At 48.4% G+C, this 5849-nt stretch overlaps 1 pseudogene; it reads right to left on the bottom strand.

Annotated features, from left to right (window-relative positions):
- Positions 1-259: 259 nt before the first annotated feature.
- LOC122921391 lies at positions 260-4965 on the bottom strand (annotated as a pseudogene).
- Between the last annotated feature and the right edge of the window lie 884 nt (positions 4966-5849).

Here is a 5849-nt window from a genome sequence, read left to right as displayed (position 1 = left end):
TTCCCACTTTGCTACTCTAGCCGCGCCCTTGACAGGACTCTTGAAGGGATGAAAATCAGTGATGGTTCACTGGGATGATCGGGCGGAAGAGGCTTTTCCACTTTAAAGTCGGCCCGTGCGGGTCCCTGGTTTTGGTGACGCCCGACTTCAATAGGGAGTTATAGTACAGACCGATGCATCCGAAGTAGGCCTCGGTGCTCTACTGTCTCAGGAAGTCAATGGGAGGAGCATCCCATTGTATTCCTTAGCGAGAGGTTGGTTAGGAGACGTTTATACCGCCCAGCAGTACAGGTCGTCCATACATTAACCCCTTCACTCCTAAAGACGCTGCAGAGAAGGTGAAACGTGTCGTCGCACAGAACAGCTTATTCAAGAGGCTTCCGGAGACTTTCATATTGATGGCCGCTCCTCACATAACAGCGATGGTTTCTGGACGGGGTGACCCCGTTTAGGGGGGTGTTGTGTTTATATACCGGAGTATATAGGGTCAGTGCTAGCACCCCCATCATCTGCTGTACCTGGTGGTATAACTGATCCATACGGTTCTAGGACGACCGCGGGTCAGTTCCGCTTTGCATATTTCGGGGGCTCATGACGGGAGAGTTCCTTTACACGCCCACTACATGGACGCAACGTACACCAGAGCTGGACTTACCTGCATACCGAGCCGGGAAGTAGAGCTTCTGCCAGGAGCGGCAGAAAAACTGGGCGTGGTCAATGACTCGGATCCAGTCCAGCTCATCCATGGACACCTCGATGTAGTAGGAGTAGGACCTGCGTACGACAAATGGCGAGTTATAGGCATGTTCAGATATACGTAGGGCCTGGAGGGGTAAGTCGTGCCCTAGTGCACTGCTATACATCCTGGTGATTCCCCCTTCTACTGTGCTGTGTGTGTCAGTCCTTACTGAAGTCTGGCATTGTATTTGTGGACCAGGAAGCATCATAATGAAATTCTACGTTATCTTCTGCGCTTCCTCCAGAGGAGGAATTGTAATGATAAGGATATATAAAGGAATTGTAATGTAAGCGATTTCCCAATCCATCTCCAACACTGCGCCCGGTGCCTGCTGGTGACCAGTATGGGGCGGTGCCCCGGTAATGCACGTACGGCCGGCTGTCCCGATCCAGAGGAGCAGGCGGATGTGGTTAATGATGGACGGCTGCCCCAGCTTCACCTCCAGGCCGGAGCGGCAGTCATCCTCGATCGGGTGCCGAGAAAATCCGTGATCCAAGTCGTAGTTTTGGGTGTCGCCATCTAGCAGAGCCGACTTCAGCTCCCCCTTCACCACCTGTGCCCCAAACTTCATGGTAGCGATATTCTCCTCCGGACTGGGGAGGGGACAAAGCAGGTTAAAAGGTGCAGAGCGGTATAGTAACTCAGCTCATCCCTGTGCAGAACCTACTTATACTCCACTCACACCCAGAGCTGCACTCGAACTAAAGGAGCTGTGCCAAGATTAACCCTTCACACGAGTGAGTTTTACGCACGGGTCAATGTGTGACGTGAACGCATAGCCCCCGCACGGAATCCTGAACCATTCATTTAAATAGGTCTGTGCACATGAGCGTTTTATTTCACGTATCAGTTCTGTGTTGCGTGAAAATCGCAGCACATTCTATATTCTGCGTTTTTCCAGCAGCCCTGGGCCAGAGAAGCCCTTGCACCCGCGCGGAAAAAACTGAACGCAATGCAGACAAAACTGACTGAACTTGCGTGCAAATGGTGCAAGTTTCACGGAACGCATCCGGACCTAATGCTGCTCCATTCATACAAGGGACACAGCACCCAGTCCTCATAATCAGTGGGGGTCCCAGCGGTCGGACCCCACCCATCAGACAACATGGGAACCTGGCGATGCTGCTGAGTGTCGGTTAGTGTGACAGAAGCAAGCAGCAGAAATCTGAATTATGAATTCAGCTCTGGGTGTGAATTGCACCATAGAATTTTAGATCTAGATGTTACTGCAATATAAAAACAGTAAATGAGGTTCTGAATGCATCTGGAACTAACTGTGAAAGCAGCTTTGAATGTGACTGGAGTTTACAATATATGAGAGCAACACGCAGAGGCAGCTCTGGAATACTGGAATGGCTCTGGATGAGAAATGTAAGCGCAGCTCGGACGTAACTGGAGTATATGAAGAAGACTGCAACCCTGGATGTAAACAGGCGAGTAAAACTAAGGCCTCTTTCACACAGGAGTCATGTTTTTTGCTCGGATAAGATGCGGGTGCGTTGCAGGAAAATGCACGATTTTTGCGCGCAAGTGCGAAACATTGTAATGCGTTTTGCACGCGCGTGAGAAAATCGTCATGTTTGTACCCAAACCCGAACTTCTTCACAGAAGTTCGGGCTTGGGATCGGTGTTCTGTAGATTGTATTAATTTCCTTATAACATGGTTATAAGGGAAAATAATAGCATTCTGAATACAGAATGCATAGTACAATAGGGCTGGAGGGGTTAAAAAAAATAATAATAATTTAACTCAACTCAATCCACTTGATCGCGCCCGGCATCTGTCTGTCTTTCTTTGCTGTGCACAGGAATAGGACCTTGATGACGTCACTGTGCTCATCACATGGTCCAATCACATGGTTCTTCACCATGGCGAGGGACCATGTGATGTTGCGTCACCACGTCCTTAGCCGGCAGCTCAACATTACAGAAGAGACAGAGAGCAGCAACTAAGCGATCAAGTGGACTCGGAGAGTTAATTATTATTATTTTTAACCCCTCCATCACTATTTACTTTGCATTCTGATTCAGAATGCTATTATTTTCCCTATAACCATGTGATAAGGGAAAATAATAAAGATCGGGTCCCCATCCCGATCGTCACTAGCAACCATGCGTGAAAATCGCACCGCATCCGCACTTGCTTGTGATTTTCACGCGCCCCATTCACTTCTATGGGCCTGCGTTGCGTAAAAAAGCAGAATAGAGCATGCTGCAATTTTCACGCAACGCACAAGTGATGTGTGAAAATCACTGCTCATGTGCACAGCACCCATAGACATGAATGGGTCCGGATTCAGTGGGTGAACGCGTTCACATCACGCATCGCACCCGCACGGAATACTCGCTCGTGTGAAAGGGGCCTAAAGGTTGCAACTCTGGATGTGACTGGAGGTGTGAATGAACACTGCAGCTGGTTATGACTGGAGTAAAAGAATAAAGACTGCAGCTCTGACTGTCACTGGAGTGTAAGAATTAAGGGGGTCATTTATTATCTGATATACGCCAGTTTTCGTACATCTGGCGATGGTGCGACTTTTCCCCGCTCACGGCAGGTCTAAAATAAAGGGGGCGTGGCATGGGTGAGGATAAGACTGGAGTATAAGACATGTCATAGCTCAGATACAATCATTTTAGGGTTATGTGGGAGCATCTTATTACTTAGCATCCCGCGGTAGTTGAGGTCCATGTCGCGGCTCTCAGATCGCACTTTAATGGCGTCCAGGATGGCGTCAGGGTGTGAGTAGTGTGGACGGTCTGACCACATTCAGCAGTTCCGTGAGGCTCATTAGCGGGAGGCGGACGGAGGCCATGATTTCTGAGTGATTCTCTTTGGGGTTGTGTCTGCACCAGCGCATCAGAGACTGGAAAATGTCCTTCTCGGGGGCGGCAAACGAGTCTCTCCGCACGATATCCTGGAGCGCAGCCTAGGAACAGAACAGTCACTACAGGGGTCCGCACGCACAGCCCTGCAAACACTTCTGATATGTGACATTGTGTGGCAATGTGTAGTATATAACCTGGAACTCTATGCAGTGACACATGGCATATAATCGAGAGCCCTATGTGGTATGTGCAACCTAGAACCCTATGTACAGGTGCATATGTGTACGGGTATGAGGTAACCTAAAAACCCTATGCAATTATTTGTGCCATTTAACCTAGAACCCTATGCAATTATGTGGGGAGTATAGCCGAGAGCCCTATGTGGTGATGTGTAACCTAGAACCCCTATGTAATTATGTGGGGAGGATAGCCAAAAGCCCTATGTGGTGATGTATAACCTAGAACCCCTATGTAATTATGTGGTGATGTAAACCTAGAACCCCTATGTAATTATGTGGGGAGGATAGCCAAAGCCCTATGTGGTGATGTATAACCTAGAACCCCTATGTAATTATGTGGTGATGTATAACCTAGAACCCCTATGTAATTATGTGGGGAGTATAGCCGAGAGCCCTATGTGGTGATGTATAACCTAGAACCCTACGTAATTATGTGGGGGAGTATAGCCGAGAGTCCTATGTGGTTATGTATAACCTAGAACCCCAATGTAATTATGTGGGGAGGATAGCCAAAAGCCTATGTGGTGATGTATAACCTAGAACCCTACGTAATTATGTGGGGAGAATAGCCGAGACGCCTAGGATTATATATAACCTAGAACACCATGTACTAAGTGTAGCCTAGAACCTATGCAATGATGTGTCCCATGTAATCTAGAACCTTATGTAGTTATCCTTGGTACTAACCTAGAACTCTATGCAGTGATGTGTGACATATAACCTAGAACACTATGCAGTTGATGTAATATATAACCTAGAATCCCACACAGTGATGTGTGACATCCAGTGCCAGTACCTTGGAGATGGTCAGGAAAACCGTCACTGGAGAGGACATCCTGCGCGTTCCGGTCCATAAACATACAGCAGGTGGAGCACAGTTTGGACAGGGAGTAGAGGCTGGCCACGTCATAGATCATGCACACGTTCTGGGTCTTTAGGATGGTGCACAGGTACTCGGATGTGGAGTCCTCCAGCTCGGGGAAAGCCATATTGTGAGCTAAGCTCAGGAAGTCCAGCAGCACCTCCTCCCGCTCCTCCCGCAGGCTGGCCCGGCCCGTGTACATGTACTTTCAGCATGGCGAACGCCTCAGGGCTTGTGTCCTGCAGGGTGATCTCCGCCTCCGGACGAGACTCCTTCATCCCTCCGTATACAGCGCCCTGTGTAATGTACCACACATATACACAGATATCACACAGACCTCAGTACCCTCCCCCTTACTTCAACCCCCATATATCCGCATCCATATACATCGACCTCCCCATATCCGCCTCCACATACACCGACCCCCATATTTCCACCTCCATGTACACCAACCTTCAAACATCTGCCTCCATATACTATGACCCTCCTATATCCACCAACCCCATATATGTACCTTCACTACTTTGTCCTACATCCAATAATATACTTTGCATTTCAGTTTTCCATTTCTCTGCTTGCTTTCAATGAAAAGAAATATCCTGTGAATGTAAGCAAGACAACAGCCTGAAGACACCTAGTTCTGCCTAGAGAGCTGAAGGTTGTTACAATGTACAACACATCAGTAATATTCAGGCTGAGAAGAATGTTTCTATTCACTAACAGCGAGCAGAGATCTTGACCAAAGGAGGAATTAAAAACACAAAGTAAAGTATAAAGTTGCATCCCTGTTTATCATGGCAGAGGAAGCCTTGTTAAAGGGGATGTCATCTTTTTACTATTGATGACCTATCTCAGGACAGGTCATCCATATCAGATCGGCGGGGGTCTGACACCCGGGAAGGTCGCGCTTTGTGCAGCCTTCTTTAGTTTACTGCTCTCCGTTGACATGCGCAAGCAGTGTGCAGGTGTAATTACAAGTAGGGTCCACTTACTTCAATGGGATGACTACTTCCTATTCACGTGTATTGGAACGAGTCGTCCCATAGAAGTCAATGTAATTCCCCTGATCACCATTGAGATGTCGATGGCGACAGGTAAGCAATGAAGGGAAGGCTGCTCTCGCACGGCACGCGGCCTTCTCTAACCAGCTGATGGGTGGGGGTGCTAGGTGTCGGACCCTCCG

This window comes from Bufo gargarizans, chromosome 11 (genome assembly GCF_014858855.1).
Source record: "Bufo gargarizans isolate SCDJY-AF-19 chromosome 11, ASM1485885v1, whole genome shotgun sequence".
In the NCBI taxonomy this organism is placed as follows: domain Eukaryota; kingdom Metazoa; phylum Chordata; class Amphibia; order Anura; family Bufonidae; genus Bufo; species Bufo gargarizans.
The sequence above is the reverse complement of the archived record's forward strand: the minus strand, read 5'-3'. Positions and strand labels throughout refer to the sequence as shown.